General features: G+C 45.6%; 3 non-coding genes across 3 annotated transcripts; 2 read left to right on the top strand and 1 right to left on the bottom strand.

Moving 5' to 3' along the window:
- Window positions 1-3,802: 3,802 nt before the first annotated feature.
- On the top strand, window positions 3,803-3,898 carry trnai-uau (transfer RNA isoleucine (anticodon UAU)). Its single transcript has 2 exons — window positions 3,803-3,840; window positions 3,863-3,898. It is a non-coding gene; the product is annotated as a tRNA-Ile (tRNA).
- Window positions 3,899-11,982: 8,084 nt separating this feature from the next.
- Window positions 11,983-12,055, top strand: trnat-ugu (transfer RNA threonine (anticodon UGU)). The gene has a single exon. It is a non-coding gene; the product is annotated as a tRNA-Thr (tRNA).
- Window positions 12,056-16,999: 4,944 nt separating this feature from the next.
- On the bottom strand, window positions 17,000-17,095 carry trnai-uau (transfer RNA isoleucine (anticodon UAU)). The gene is made up of 2 exons: window positions 17,058-17,095; window positions 17,000-17,035 (listed from the first exon to the last, which is right to left on the bottom strand). It is a non-coding gene; the product is annotated as a tRNA-Ile (tRNA).
- Between the last annotated feature and the right edge of the window lie 223 nt (window positions 17,096-17,318).

Raw genomic sequence — 17,318 nt, 5'->3', positions numbered from 1 at the left:
AGTCCAAGTCCCATTGCTGCTGATTTGTTGGACCTAACACAGAATGGCTGTAGAGAAGATCGGTTACGTTACATTGAAAACAGGGATAAAACCGAGGAGCCCGGACAGAAACAGTGTATTGATACAGGAACAAAGTGTTTGACTGTTCGAGATGTGGAAAGTGACTTGACACTTTGGGCTGCTTGACAGATCATCAGTGAGTTCAATCTGGAGCGAACCTGCAGAGTGCCGCGGATCAGGTCAGAGGCTGGTGGCTGCATCCAGGTCCGCTGATCTCTCCACATAACTTAAGTCCCTCATCCCTGATATCTTCCTGATAAACCTCCTTTGTACCCTCTCCAATTCCTTGACATCCTTACTGAAGTTTGGTCCCCAGAATTGTACCTCATTCTCCAGCTGAGGCCTAACCAGTGATTTGTAACGGTTCCGCATGGACTTCCTTGTTTTTGTATTCAATGCCACTGTTTACAAAGCCAAGTATCCCATACGCTTTCTTATAAACTTGCCCTATTCTGTGAATATGCACACCCAGGTCCTCTGTAATTGCATCCCCTCCGCCTCAAAATAACATAATTTACATCATAGTGCCCCTCTCCATATTGTTCCTCACAAAGTGCATCACTTCACACTTATCCGCATTAGATTGCATCTGCCATGTGACTGCACATTTTACCAGTCTGACTATGTCCTCCAGAAGTATTCTGCTAATTTTCCTCACTCTTCACTCCATTGCAAAGTTTACACATCGAGTTGTTATAATCTGGAATGCACTGCAAGAAGGGGTGGAGGATGGAGAGTCAATTGTGACTATAAAAATGGAATTGGAAAATAATGGAAGAGAAAAAAATTGCAGGGCTATTATGAAAGAGCTGGAGAGTGGGACTAATTGGATAGCCGAAAAATAGCCGACATCGCCATGATGGGCTGAATTGCCTCCTCCGGTGTTGTGAGATTCAACGAAAGTTGAGGTGTAAAAATCCCTGTTACCAGAAGATGGCATCTTTGCCGAAAACGTTCTCGCTCACCCCAGAGGATTTTTGGAATCATAGATGCAGAGAATGGTTGAATCACGGAAGGAGGCCATTCGGCACGTCGAGTCGGTGCCGGCACCCTGCAACAGCAATCCAGCTAGAACCACCCCTCCGCCCTATCCCGGTAGCACAGATTTTTTCCCCTTCAAGTGCTTATCCAATTCTCTTTTGAAAGCCACGATTGAATCTGCATGCACCACCCCCTCAGGGGGGGGGGGGGGGAGGTGATCATTCCTGATAACAACCACTCGCTTTGTAAAAAAGTCAGGAGGGGAGAGAGATGGAGAAAGAGGGTGAGGAAGAGACAGAAAGAGAAAGACAAACACACACACGCACACCGCGAGTCAGAGGGAAAGAGATACAGAGAGAGAGACAGAGAGATGAGGAGGCAGAGAGAGAGAGAGAGAGGCAGATTGAGCGAGGTAGAGGGAGAGAAACAGAGAGACCGAGAGATTGAAAGACAGTGAGAGACAGAACGTAGAGGGAGAGAACGAGAGGGAAAGGAACTGAGAGAGAAGGACACACACGCACAGAGTGACAGAGACAGAGAGTCACAGAGAAAGAGAGTGATAGAGGGGCGAGACGGAGAGAGAGACGAAGAGTGATGGAGAGAGAGACACAGAGAGTTAGATGGAGAGACACAGTGAGAGAGAGAGAGAGAGATAGAGAGACAGATATAGAGAGACAGAGACAGACATAGAGTCTCATAGATGGACAGAGACATACAAAGAGACATAGTCAGAAACAGGGGGAGAGAGATAGAGACAATGAGAGAGACAGAGAGAGAGAGACAATGAAAGAGACAGAGAGAGAGAGAGGGAGACAGGGAGAATCAGAGAGAGAAAGGGAGAGAGACACAAAGAGAGACGGACAGAGATACAGTGAGGCAGAGAGGAAACAAATCTGTAATGATTAACAGAAACAAAAAGAGAGAGTGAGCGTAAGGCAGACAGAGAGACAGCGAACGAGAGACAGAGAGAGACCAAGGGAAGAGGAAGATAGCGAGAGATAAGAGACAGAGAGCAAGAGACAGAGCAGAGAGGGGAGCAGAAGGGGAGTCAGTGAGAGAGCGAAAGACAAGAGGGAGAGACAGAGAGAGACAGAGAGTGAGAGGGGGACAGAGAGAGAGGGAGATGGGGAGAAAGTCAGAGCGAAAGGGAGAGAGAGGGGAGATAGAGACAGAGAGAGAAACAGAGAGAGATTCACGGACAGAGAGAAAGAGAGAGACAGAGAGAGGCACAGCGAGAGAGACACACAAAGAGAGACAGAGAGAGTGTGACAGAGTCAGAGGGAAAAAAGGAGAGAGAGAGGCAGAGTGAGACAGAGAAAGACAGAGGAAACAACACTGAAATAATCAACAGAAACAAAAAAGAGGGGGAGAGGAAGACACTGAGAGAGTGAGAGGGAGAGCAGAGAGGGGGCAGAGGGAATACACTGAGAAAGAGAAAGACAAGAGGGAGACAGAGTGATATATAGAGCGAGAATGAAAGAGAGAGTAGAGAATAAAGACGGGGAGAGAGAGAGAGAGAGAGGTCGGAGAGAGACAAAGCAGACTAGAAAGACAGAGAGACAGAGAGGAACAGGGACATTGTGGAGGCGGAGGCAAGATCGAGAAAGTAAAATAAAAACAGAGAAAGACAGGGAGAGAGAGAAATCGTAAGAGAGATAGAGAGAGTGGATAGAGAGAAAAAGTCACAGAAAAGAGGGAGAAAGAGAGAGATAAGGTGGAGGGACAGAGGGATCGTGAGAGAATGAGCGATAGAGATAAGAGAGAGAGACACACAGAAGAAGAAAAGAGACGGAGATAAGAGGGTGATAGAGAGATAGAGAGGAAAAAAGAGATAGAAAAACAAAGATAGAGGGAAGAGAAAGGAAGGGAGAGAGACAGGGCAGAGAAAAAGGGACAATGTAAGTGAAACAGGGTGAGAGAGATGAAAAGACAAAGGGAGACAGACAGGGAGATCGAAATAAGATGGAGAGAGACAGCGGGAAAAGCAAAAGTGCAACCCAGCTGATGAATTCGTAGCTAATGTCTCCATATTCATATCTCTTCGACCTCACAGTGAAAAATTAGCAATTTTATTATACTTTTGGTTCAGTGGATAACCTGCGGATGCCGAGACAGTTGACAATGTAGCTTTCGAGCAATACATTCTGCAAAGTTTTACTTGATAATACAAGTCGTTCATTCAAAACGCATGTGGTAAAGAGAGTCTAATATTGATGACTTCAAATAGTTAGTGCTCAACTTGACATTGCTGTACATCGGATTAGAAAACGAGATTGGATAAACAGAAGTGGCCTGAAAGGCTGGGTGGTCTGCTGTGCGTTGCTGCGATTGAGACATTGTCTGTACAGAAGTATTCGTGGTTCCCTGTTGTTTGAGGGGTATAATGTTGGCTTCGGGAGGTTTAACTGGTTGTGTATGTGAGCGGTCCCGGGTTCAAATCCCAATCAAATACGGCTGCACCCCTACTCACAGTGAAAATTGACTCAATTCCTGATCCTGTTTCAGATCACAGAATGCCGAGGTTTCGTCACACGCTACGCACGTGGAGAAAAGAAAATATCCCAATTCACGCGATGTCATGAACGCCGATGAAAATGCTCCTGCATTGGGCGGTCATCAAACCCCAGCTTCCTGTGCGGCAGGCAAAAATTCGACAACGAAAACACCAATGTCCGAACGGCAGTTGTCTGCTTGGAAACTTGTCTGAAAGAACTCACAGGCCGCAAATGACACTGTTTGCTGGGCACACGAATCGTGGGCGGCTCTAGTGGCGCAATCGGTTAGCGCGCGGTACTTATAGAACAGTATCAGATTCGAGCAAATGCCGAGGTTGTGAGTTCGAACCTCACCTGCAGCAGTTTTACCTTTTGCTTCTGAACATTTCCACCGGAGCTGGTGTGTTTCATGAAGCATCTCCTTCTTCGTGTTTTCATGTGGGCACTTGGGGTCCTTTGGCCGGCCGTATCGCAATACGAGGTGTGAGTTTATTTATAAATAGGCAGGAGAGGGGGCGATTAGAGACAGCATGAAATGGAAAAGGAGGCGGCACGAGATCTTTAAATCTAAAGAACCGAACACACAATTCTTCTTTTCGTGAAACAGACATTCTTCTGTTTGAAGTGTCGTATAGGAAAATTCGGATTTCTTTACTCAAATAAATTAGATACTTTTAATCCCCCACCCTCTCCTTGCAGAAACTTCCAGCATCATCTCTGTGGGCGGGAGAATGCAGAGACATTCAGCGCTACAAATCAATCCGTGCCGCCTCTTACCGAAACTCGGGAACAATGTGAACCATTTCAGCCTCTCAGATGCCGATGTCGCCAATTTCATCTCGTGCTGCAAGAAACCCAGGTGATTTTACAGTCACTGAAGTTCGCTTCACTGTCCCCAAAGTTCACTCCAAGAGACAACAACGAAAAATAAAGGAAAAGTGAGCGTTTCCTCATTGGTGGCGAAGCAAAATCGCTGCTTTCATTCCTTCCACCGTTGATCTTCCCGCGGGCTTTGAACCTTCTGCAAACTGCAATTTTTTCACGTGACCAGGGACGAGAAACAAGTTGAATGTGAAAGTGGGAGCAACAAACTGGATCAAGCGGATAGGCGGGGCAGGATATTGCAAAACAAACAGCCAAGCCACCAGGAGCGGGTCATAAGAACATAAGAAATAGGTGCAGTAGTAGGCCTTTCGGCCCCTCGAGCCTGCTCCGCCATTCAATAAGATCAGGGCTGATCTTCGACCTCGAATCCATCTTCCCGCCCGATCCCCATTTTCCGACACGACACTTCAAACAGAAAAATGTCTATTTGACCAAAAGAAGAATTGTGTGTTGGGTTCTTTCGATTTAAAGATCTCGTGCCGCCTCCTTTCACATTTCATGCTGTCGCCAATCGCCCCCTCTCCCGCCTATTAACAAATAAACTCACACCTGCTATTGCAATAAGGCCAGCCAGAGGATCGTAAGTGCCCACATGAGAACAAGAAGAAGGAGATGCTTCATGGAACACACCAGCGGTACCTTCAAATCCGGTGGAAATGTTCAGAAGCAGAAGACTCAAATATTTCAGGTGAGGCGCGAACTCACAACCTCGGCATTATCTCGAGCCTGATACTGTTATGTGAAGACCGTACGCAAACCAATTGAGCTCCTGGAAACACGTCAGAGTAATAGTCTCATCAAACACTCTCATTTTCGGCCTGTAAGATTGTCTGTTCTTTCAGGCAGGTTTACAAGTCGAAACATGGCGGCACCTGCCTCTTGGGCATTGGCGTTTTATTGGTCGAATTCGTGCCTGCCACAACGGAAGCGGGGGTTCGATTAACGCCCAATGTTGGAGCATTTTCATTCAGCATTCATGACACCGCGTGAATTGGGATACATTCATATTCAGCTTCAATCTGCACAACATCTTGAGACATTTTCTTTTCTCCAGGTGTGTTGCGTTAACTTAACTTCGGCTTCTATACGCAAAGGGTGGGAGACGTTTGAAACGCTCTTCTGCAGATGGTAGCTCACTTGTGAATGCTAAATCTGAGATTGATAGATTTCTGTGAACCAAGGGTATTAAGGGATAAATGGCTAAGCCGGGTATATGGAGTTAGGTCACAGGTCCACCATGATCTCAGTGAATGGTGGAACAGTCTCGACGAGCTAAATGCCACTGCCACTTGCTGCCTCCTGATGCGCGCTACCTTCTCCTGCAAAAAACGGGACTTGTGTCTGGGTGATGTGCCTGTCTTGGTAAAAGAGCTGCCTGTATGTGTGGCCTGTGAGTTGTGGGTGGGCGGCTTGCAACAGTGGTCATGTGAAAGGGTGAGAGGAAGCCTCTGGTTACAAGAGTTGAATACTGATGGAAAGAGTTTGTTGGTATGTGGGGAATGGTGGGTGTATTGCGTGGTGCAGTTAGTAGGAGATGCCACTTGTGATTTGACCTCACTCACCTTGACGATTCATATCAAAGCATTGAACTTCTTCCTGCACTGTATCCAAGTCTATGATGCTGTGGGACTGACATTGACTTCGACCCCCGCTGCATCCCCCTGTCTTTTGGTATATGTCTGCAGGTCTCATGCCACCCCACCACCCAACCCCTGGGGATATGGGATGTCTCTCCTTCTGTCCAACTCTTGCACCAAGGTCTCTCAACATTAGCAGAGAACATTGCTGCATGCACTTTCTAGGCCTGGTACCAACTCAGATCGGCAGATTGGTGAGATCTGGCGTGCAGATTGGAGGATGTGAGATTTAGTTTTGGACAACCTTTATTCAATGTTTTAACATAACTCATCGGCGTGTGAATATAACGATGGAACCTGCATCTGTGTTTTACGTGTGCGATGTCTGATCTCATTTCAGACTCCGCGCAGACAGTAGATAGATATTTTCAGCACATAACAGGTACCAGCGACCTTGAGAGATTTCGAAGAAACATCTTCCCTTTAAGAGATTGAGCTCCCCTGGTGGTGGAAAGTGCGAATTGATTCCACGTCCAAGGCCCGGAATGGAACGCTGATTGCAGGTGAGTCTTCGGCCAGCCGAATCTTGCGTTCTGCCTCCACAAGGGGAATTGGGCACGGGGAAACAGCGCATCACGCTACCTACGCCCAAAAATGGCCCTTTTCCAATTTTTCCCCCAACGTTTTCTGCTTGCACCAGTCGACAGGATTTCGTTATGGTACATGGCACATGGGGCCGCGGGAAGAAATATTTCATTTAGATCGATCAATTTACCACCTCGGACGTCGAAAAGCGCTTTACAGACAATGAAGAGCTTTTTGAGGTGTAGTCACTGCTGACATGTAAGAAACGATGCAGCCATCATGCGCACAGCAAGATCCCAAACACAGTGATGTTACAATGACCAGATAATTTGTTATCGTGATGTGGCTGAAGGGATAAATGTTGAAAAGGCCTCCAGGGAGAAATAATCACCTTCAAAGACGGAGACGAGGTGATTGGATGAGTCCGAGTTTTAACCTTTTTAATGTTTTTCCTTCCTTATTTTCATCTTCTTCAGATTCCAACTGATCAGAAAACTGACAAGTGAAGTCTCAATGAATTTTCGATCAACCTGTCACTCAAAACAAATAATGTTATAAATAATGAAATAAACCGGATTGAGACGGTTCATTCACTTCACTGAAACGTCTAATTCCGGTTAAACCGGCGCGGCGGAGTCACAGCAGCTCATCGCTGATCTGTACCTCAACTCCATTCAACGAAATAAACACTGGAAAAATCATGTTTCGAGACGAGTTTGCTAATTTCCTGTGAAATGAAGATCACTAAACCAGCAAAACATTCCTGCCCTGATTAAACACACAGCACGGGGATGTGTCGAATGTGTAGCAAGAAACCCGCGATTTTATTATTACACGGATAGAATCCCGTGCTCAATATTAACATTAACACTGAGCGCCAGGTCTGGATCTGACCCGTTTACCCCGTGGTGCGGGACCCCGTCCGCGTTTATATTTACCAAAAAAAAGAAAATACGAAAATAATAATCACACCCAGCAGAATTGGGGATTGTTCGTATTTTACAGCACTGGATGAGGCCACTCGGCCCGTCAGTCTTGGATAGCAAATTCTGTTCACAATCTCCACTCGTTGTTGTTCTCCGTGTACATTTTTAGTTAACCGATTTTACTTTTATTTTATTTCACCTCTCTCTATTTTGCAGACAGAGTGCGAAAGAGATTCGCTTTGGAGGCTGAACATTTTGATCAAATATTTGAAAATTGTTTATTCTGATTGTAGGTTTCTCGGAGATCCAGCGGGAGTTCAGTTCTCAGTTTCCGGATGAGTCGGAAACAGTAAGGCAATTTGCTGCAAGAGAGAAAACAATAAATGAACAACAGCAATAAAGTGAAAGGAAGTGAAAGATACAAGCAGAGTCTGAACCACCCCTGCCCAGGATTTAATTTCATTTGGAGAACGAGTCCACGATGGATCGCGTGGCCTAATGGATAAGGCGTCTAACTTCAGAATTAATCGTGATATTATCAGACGATTGTAGGTTCACGGTCGTTTTACTCGCTGGTTGAGATTGTGTCCACCGTGCGCCATCACTGTTTTGCACCCGACCGTTTCGAACAGTCGGATGGAACGGAAATCCTTAAATTCCTGTGGTTACAGAAGTTGACCCGACATTTTCAATATTGTCGATTTGGGTGCACGGGCATGATATGAAGTAAACGTGACCTTATTTCTACTGTTTGGATTCAGAAATGGTCGGCTAATCCATTGTGCTCTTTCTGTCTGGGTCCGAATCCCATCCATGTACTTATTGTATTGAACTTTTGATGCAGCCTTACTTAAGTTTTGCACAATCAAAATGGGCTTGAATGCTATTATTATCAATCCGACACCGGTGGTTTAAGTCTGTGTCCCTGGATTGTTTATATTCTGTCAAATCTCCTCTTAACCTTCTCTGCTCTAAGGAGAAAAATCTCAGCTTCTCCAATCTCCACACATAACTGAAGTCCCTCATAACCGATACCTTTTTTGCAAATCTCTTCTACACCCTCTCGAAAGCCTTGATAACCTTCCTAGAATGTGGTGCCAATCATTGAACACAATGCTCCAGCTGAGGCCTAACCAGTATTTTTAAAAAAGTTCAGCATAACTTCCTTTTTTTTGTACTCGATGGCTCTATTTCCAAAGCCAAGGATCCCATTTGCTGATTTTACAGCCGTCTCATCTTTTTCTATCACTTTCAAAGATTTGATAACCTAAACCCCCAGATCTCTATGTTCCTGCACCCGATTTAAAATTGTACCATTTATTTATATTGCCTCTCCTCATTCTTCAGAACAAAATGTATCACTTCACACCTCTTTGAGTAAAATTTAATTTGCCATGTGTCTGGCCATTTCATCAGCCTGCCAATATCGTCCTGAAGTCTGTTAATATATTTGAAATTGTTTACCACATTGTCGAGTTTCGTTTCATCTGCACACTTGGAAATTCTGCCCTGTCCATCCAAGTCCATCTTGTACACTATCTATTTCAAGCCGACACTATCAGGCCTTCTTTACCAAAATCGTTTTCAATGTGCGACATGCATTATCAAGTAAGGCTTTGCAGAATGTATGAGGTAAGAAACTACATTGTTGTCTGTAAGTGCAACGGAATAAAGAGCTTCCTGATTTCACCGTGAAAATCCGAGCTCTAATTTTATGCCCCGCCCCACCCCACCACCACCAGAGGAAATAGCTTCTCTGTATCTACTCATCCGAATCGTTTTATTATTCTGAATACCTCAATCAGATCAACCTTTCAAACTGAAGGAAACACCATCCAAGTGCATACAACCTGTCCTCATAATTTAACCATTTAAGACCAGGAATGATACTGCACTCCCTCCAAGGCCAATATATCCTTCCTGACGCTCGGTGCCCAGAACTGAACGCAGTTCTCTAGATGTAGTCTGACCAAGGCTCTTTACAACTGAAGCATAACTTCCTCCTCTTTGTATTCCAGTCCCCTTAAGATAAAGACCAACATCTCATTAGCTTTTGTATTGTTCACTAGATTTTCGTCATTTGTGTACGTGGACACACAAATCCCTTTGCTCCTCCACTGTTCCTAAAATCTCGACATTTAGAACATTTTCCGATTGATTGGATCCAAAGTGAATTACCTCACACCTCCCCACATTGAACTCCATTTAACACAGTTTTACGAGTCACTTATTCTGTCTCTGTCCCTTTGTAACGTCCTGATCCCATCCACACAGGTAACTGTGCCTCCGATCTTACTGTCATCTGCAAACTTGGATATACAACTCTCTAAACCTTCATCGAAGTCACTGAGAAATATTGGGAGCACATTCCCGAGTGTTCACTGAAATCCGGTTCCTTAATATTTTGAGGACTCCTCGAAATCCCACGCAGTCTCCCCACAGAGGTTTCAGTGAGCGCTGCAGTAAATCTCGTCCTCGGGACTTTATTGAAAACCGTAAGTTTTTGCTGTTCAATCAGAATTGTCTTTGCATCCCGTGATGGCGAGTCAGGGATTAGTGTTCGAAGAATCAGGAATAGGATCTGGAACCAGATCTTGCCGACTGCGCTACTGGAGAAATATGAGTTCGATTTTTGTTTTTGATCCGCTCGATCAGATTGAATTTGACCCAGAAACAGGAAGCGGTTTTGGTGAAACTGATCCGATGGTGAAGCGCGAAGGTGGTTGAAGTGATGAGCTGCTCAGTGATTGGATCCAGCCCGTGTGGCTCGGGATCCCGGTCTGGTCTCGGTCGTCGACACTGTTTTCTCCCTGATCGGTTTCCCTCTGCTTTCACCAATTGCCCCAGGGACCACCGTTTATATCTGGATTCAGCACCAGGCAGAGAGATAGAAACAACTGTCTGCTGTTTATTGACTTGATCGGGAGGTTAATGTCCCCGACGGCTGATTCACTGAGATCTCCAGGCCTGTGCTCGGCCACTATTTGGTTTGGTTCGCTGTTCCGACGCTTTTTCTCGCCGGGTGAAGAAGACAGATTTTTGCTTTCACCAAGTTGTTAAAAGACTGGACCAGGCTCATTTTCTGTGTGAATAACTGGGAATAGTGGAGAGAACAGGGACAGAGAAGGCTGTTGTAACCCGCAGTGGAACAAGGTCGAAATGTTGACGGACCAGAATGATTTCACTTTCATTATAATCCTACAATTGCTGGGACCTCGAGCAACAATGATGCATTCACTGCGTGCGCCATTGTCGATAGGTGAATGTTGCAGCAAGTGAGATACGGGATGGGGTGAATTGCCCATCATTTTTGGAACATTTGCGCCGCTCGTCCGGAAGAGTCGATTAAACCATAAAAGTTGTTTTCGTCGCTCAGCCCACCGTTGCTGTCAACCGTGATGCCGAATTCGCTGTATTTACGTCATTAATCGCGCCGCAATCACTTGCAATTGGACAATAACGGCAAATGAAGTATGAGGCAGCAAGAAATGACTGAGAAAAGTCACAAACTTCAGCCTCTCAGCTTCTCTCCTGCCTTCTCACTCTCTTTCTCTCAGGTGCAACACTTTGTTCCTTTTCAATCGTTTTTGTTTCTCTCTCCTGCTTTCCTTCCTTCTTTCCATCACCGCCTTCTTTCTTGGGAAAAAGGCGCTTCTGCCATCCACAACTCTGAGAGAAGCGATTTGATGATTATTGACTCAGATCAAAAGCATAGTGAGGTTTAGCAAGTATTCGAAACGCGGATTTCTCAACTATCAATCAATGAAAGCCCCAAAACGAGATTTACACCCATAGACCAACGAATCGCTGGCAATTGAAACACACAGCCACTGCAACATTTCGCCACCACCCACAGCCGATCAGCCATCCTTTCAGACTGTTCCTGTCCATCCAGTCTCGCTTTCTATTCCGATGTTCAGCACCATCGAGTTGTACACTAATTATTTCAAGTGAACAATATCAGCCTCTCTTCACCAAATTTTGAATGTACAACTTGTCTCATCAAGTAAGATTTTCTAAAATCGATATGCTCTGAAGCCACATTGCCGTTTGTGTGAGAATACGTACACTGGGTAGATTAGCGCTGGTACACATTTCCTAATGTAAAACACACACACTTTAAACTATTGTGCAGTCGTTGTGGGAGGTCACCCACAGGAGGAGGTCAGGACCTGGTGTATCACAGACATTACTCACCAACATTTCGTGGGAAGAGATGAGAAATGTAATAGGATCAGACCAGATAGTGTGGAGAGTGTCTGGGAATACAACATGATGAATAGGGCTAGATATATGATGTACTGACAGGGGATAAGGAAGAGAAGGTCATGACTGATATCCATGGTTTCTCATGCAGAGACCGATGAACAAAAGATCGATGTTATTGCGCAGACGCATTGAAGGAAGAGACTCAACAAAGTCTCTTGGCACAGTTATCAATGCCATAACGTTGGGAAAGAGCAGCGCAAATGTGGCGCTGTGGCTCAGTGGTTAAAGCACCTGTCTTGTAAACAGGGGATCCTGGGTTCAAATCCCAGCGGTACCTTCAGCTTATGTTGTTTGTCTCCATGTTTTGTTGCTCCCATTTTTCCACCCGTTTCCTCCTCCACATTTGTTACTTGCAGAACCCCTTGGTTCACTTCCCAGCCTCTCTGTGTTGACTGCCGAGTTAAATTCGTTCCGGAGATTCCCATCCACGGGTTTACAATTGCAACGAATCATCTCCGTGAGGTTAAAGTGCCCCCTGCTCCTTTATATTTCCATTAAATTTAAAAATTCAGCTGTTCGCTGATATTCTGTATTTTCCCCAATCAATTAGACAGGAGGGAACGAATCTTTCTGTGAGGACGTTGGACAAACTGATATTAGGGTAGAGCTAAACATTCATGGTGGAGATTGAACACAGACCAATACCGCCGGAGCGCTTCTGGCCAGCTCCCTTTTCTTTTGCTTTTCCCGTTAATCTTTCATTCGCTGTAAACCCCAGAGGCAGCAAGGAAGGACAGAGAGATCTATCTCCGATCCGTCCTCTCTACTCGACCTTTAGCCCATTACAGCAGGTGTAAAATTCCAATTGTCCCTCTCCATTTAAACAAAATATGAACAATCCTGGGACACAGACCTAAAACACCGGTGTCGGATTGATAGTAATATCATTCAAGCCCATTTTCATTCTCCAAAACTTACGTAGGGCCGCAACAAAAGTTCAATACAATTACGACACGGATGGGATTCGGACCCACACGTAAAGAGCAGAATGGATTATTCGACAATTTCTGAATGCAAACAGTAGAAATAAAGTCACTTTTACACTATGTCCTGCCCGAGCACCGTGACCGAGAATGTTGAATGTGTCGGGCCAACTTCTGTAAGGAAAGGTATTTACGGATTTCCGTTCAAAGAGGTCAGTCACTGCAAGAACGATCGGGGATAAAACAGTAACGGCACACGTTAGAAGGATTGTAAAAACGACCGTGGCAAGACTGAAACCTGCAATCTTCTGATAACACCCCGATTAATACCGAAGTCAGACGCGTTATCCATTAGGCCACGCGGCCGCTGCTGCAAAGTTTCAGCAAAAGATCTTAAACCCGGGGCAGGGTGGTTAAGACTCTGTTTGCATCTTTCACTTCCTTTCACTTTATTGATGTTGTTCATTTATTGTTTTCTTTCTTGTAACAAGTTGGCTCTCCTGTTTCCGACTGATCAGGAAACTGACAACCGAACTCCCGCTGGGTCTCCGAGAAACCTACAATCAGAATAAACAATGTTCAAATCTTTGATCAAAATGTTTAGCCTCCAAAGCGAATCTCTTTGCCACCCGGTCTGCAAAATAGAGAGAGGGGACATAAATTGGATATCAAATCAGTAAACTAAAAATGTACACCGAGAAAGACACAGAGCGGAGATTGTGAACAGAATTTACTGTCCAAGCCAGACGGGCCGAGTGGCCTCATCCTGTCCTGTAAAATGTGAACAATTCCCAATTCTGCTGGGTGAGATAATTAGTTTCTGATTTTTTTGGGGGGAAATATAAACGCGGACGGTGTCCCGCACCACGGGGTAAACGGGTCAGATCCAGACCTGGCGCTCAGTGTTAATGTTAATATTGAGCACGGGATTCTATCCGTGTAACAATAAAATCGCGGGTTTCTTGCTCTGTATTCGACACATCCCCTTGCTGTGTGTTTAATCAGGGCAGGGAATGTTTTGCTGTTTTAGTGATAATCATTTTTCAGGAAATCAGCAAACTCGTCTCGAAACATGAGATTTCCAGTTTCTATTTCGCTAAATGGAGTTGAGGTGCTGATCAGCGATGAGCTGCTGTGACTCCGCCGCGCCGGTTTAACCGGAATTAGACGTTTCAGTGAAGTGAATGAACCGTCTCAATCCGGTTTATTTCTTTAGTTGTAACATTGGTTATTTTGAGTGACAGATTTATCGAACATTCATTGAGAGTTCAGTTGTCAGTTTTCTGATCAGTTTGAATCTGAAGAAGTTAAAAATAAGGAAGGAAAATATTAATAAAGTCAAAACTCGAACTGATCCAATCACCTGGTCTGCGTCTTTAAAGGTAATTCGTTCTCCCCGGAGCCCTGTTCAATATATTAAAATGCAATCTTTCTTCCTGTGGCCCCAAGTTCCAGGTACCATATCGGATCCAGTCGACTGGCGCACGAAGGAAATGTTTGGGGGGAAAATTGGATAAGGGCGGTTTTTGGACGCGGGTAGCGTGATGCGCTGTTTCTCCTCGCCCAATGACCCTTGCGCTGGCTGGACGCAAGATTCGCTGGACAGAAGACTCACCTGCAATCAGCGTTCCATTCTCGGCCTTGCACTTGGAATCAATGCAACACGCGCTTTCCACCACCAGAGGGAGCACAATCGCTTAAAGGGAGGTTGTATCTTCGAGATCTCTCAAAGACAGCTGGGACCTCTTATTTGCCGAAAATAACAGTCCACTGTCTGCACGGAATCTGAACTGAGATGAGACATCGCACAAGTAAAACACAGATGCAGGTTCCATCCCTATGTTTACACATGATGAGTTATCTTTAAACACTGAACAAAGGTTGAACACAACTAAATCTCACATCCTTCAATCTGCATGCCAGATCTCACCAATCTGCCGATCTGAGTTGGTACCAGGCCTGGAGAGTGCATGCACCAAGGTTCCCTGCTGGTGCTGAGAGACCTTGGTGCAAGAGGTGGACAGAAGGAGGGACATTCTATATCCCCGAGGGTTGGAGGGGGTCGGGGGGCAAGAGGCGTCCAGACATATATCCAAAAGACAGCGGGAGGCAGCGGGGGACGAAGTCAATGCCAGTCCTACAGCATCATAGACTTGGATACATTGCAGGAAGAAGTTCAATGCTTTGATATGAGTCGTCAAGGTGAGTGAGGTCAACTCTCAAGTGGCATCTCCAACGAGCTGAACCACGCAATACATCCACCATCCCCCACATACCAACAAACTCTTTCCATCAGTATTCAACTCTTGTAACCAGAGGCTTCCTCTCACCCTTACACGTAACCACTGTTGCAAGCCGCCCACCCACAACTCACAGGCCACACACACTGGCAGCTATTTTGTCATGACAGGCACATCACCCAGACACACGTCCCGTTTTTTGGCAGAAGAAGGTGGCGCATATCAGGAGGCAGCAAGTGGCAGTGGCATTTAGCACGTCGAGCCTGTTCCACCATTCAATGAGATCATGGTTGACCTGTGACCTAACTCCATATACCCGGCTTAGCCCGATATCCCTTAATTCCCTTGGTTCACAGAAATCGATCAATCTCAGATTTAACATTCACAAGTGAGCTACCATCAACTATTATCTGCAGAAGAGCGTTTCAATCGTCTCCCACTCTTTGCGCAGAGAAGCCGAGGTTAAGTTAACGCAACACAACTGGAGAAAAGAAAATGTCTCAAGATGTTGTGCAGATTGAAGCTGAATATGAATTTATCGCAATTCACGCGGTGTCATGAATGCAGAATGAAAATGCTCCTGCATTGGGCGGTCATCGAGCCCCCGCTTCCTGTGTGGCAGGCAAGAATTCGACCAATAAAACACCAACGCCCAAGCGGGCAGGTGCCGCCATGTGTCCACTTGGAAACCTACCTGAAAGAACAGACAATCTTACAAACCGAAAATGAGAGTGTTTGATGAGATTATTACTCTGACGTGATTCCAGTAGCAAAATCGGTTAACGCGGGATTTGATATAACAGTATCAGGGCTCGAGAAATGCCGCGGTTGTGAGTTCGTGCCTCACCTTGAATGTTTGAGTCTTTTGCTTCTGAACATTTCCACCGGATCTGAAGGTACCGCTGGTGTGTTCCATGAAGCATCTCCTTCTTCGTGTTCTCATGTGAGGACTTAGGGTCCTCTGGCCGGCCTTATTGCAATAGCAGGTGTGAGTTTATTTGTTAATAGGCGGGAGAGGGGCGATTGGCGACAGCATGAAATGTGAAAGGAGGCGGCACGACGTCTTTAAACCGAAAGAACCGAAATCACAATTCTTCTTTTGGTCAAATAGACATTCTTCTGTTTTTAGTGTCGTGCATGAAAAAGCGGATCGGGCGGGAAGGTGGATTCGAGGTCGAAGCTCAGCCCTGATCTTATTGAATGGCGGAGCAGGCTCGAGGGGCCGTAAGTCCGACTCCTGCAACTATTCCTTATGTTCTTGTGTAACAGCTGACCCGCTCCTGGTGGCTTGGCTGTTTGTTTTGCAATATCCCGCCCCGCCTATCCGCTTGATCCAGTTTGTTGCTCCCACTTTCACATTCAACTTGTTTCTCGTCCCTGGTCATGTGAAAAAATTGCAGATTGCAGAAGGTTCAAAGCCTGAAGGAAGATCAACGGTGGAAGGAATGAAAGCAGCTATTTTGCCAATGACGAAACGCTCACTTTTCCTTTATATTTCGTTGTTCTCTCTTGGAGTAAACTTTGGCGAAAGTGAAGCGAAATTCAGTGACTGTGAAATGACCAGGGGTTCTTGCAGCACAAGATGAAATTGGCGACATCGGCATCTGAGAGGCTGAAATGGTTCACATTGTTCCCGAGTTTCGGTAAGAGGCAGCACGGATTGATTTGTGGCGCTGAATGTCTCTGCATTCGACCGCCCACGGAGATAATGCTGGAAGTGTTTGCAAGGAGAGGGTGGGGGATGAAAAGTATTTAATTTATTCGAGCAAATAAATCCGAATTTTTCTGCACGACACTTCAAACAGAAAAATGTCTGTTTCACGAAAAGAAGAATTGTGTGTTCGGTTCTTTAGATTGAAAGATCTCGTGCCGCCTCCTTTCCCATTTCATGCTGTCGCCAATCGCCCCCTCTCCCGCCTATTTACAAATAAACTCACACCTGCTATTGCGATACGGCCGGCCAGAGGACCCCAAGTGCCCACATGAAAACACGAAGAAGGAGATGCTTCATGAAACATACCAGCTCCGGTGGAAATGTTCAGAAGCAAAAGGTAAAACTGCTCCATGTGAAGTTCGAACTCACAACCTCGGCATTTCCTCGAATCTGATACTGTTATATAAATACCGCGCGCTAACCGATTGCGCCACTGGAGCCGCCCACCATTAGTGTGCCCAGCAAACAGTGTCATTTGCGGCCTGTGAGACTGCCTGTTCTTTCAGACAAGTTTCCAAGCAGACAACTGCCGTTCGGACATTGGTGTTATCGTTGTCGAATTTTTGCCTGCCGCACAGGAAGCTGGGGTTTGATTACCGCCCAATGCAGGAGCATTTTCATCTGCGTTCATGACATCGCGTGAATGGGGATATTTTCTTTTCT

The sequence above is a fragment of the Heptranchias perlo genome, unplaced genomic scaffold, assembly GCF_035084215.1.
Source record: "Heptranchias perlo isolate sHepPer1 unplaced genomic scaffold, sHepPer1.hap1 HAP1_SCAFFOLD_54, whole genome shotgun sequence".
Taxonomy (NCBI): domain Eukaryota; kingdom Metazoa; phylum Chordata; class Chondrichthyes; order Hexanchiformes; family Hexanchidae; genus Heptranchias; species Heptranchias perlo.
The sequence above is the reverse complement of the archived record's forward strand: the minus strand, read 5'-3'. Positions and strand labels throughout refer to the sequence as shown.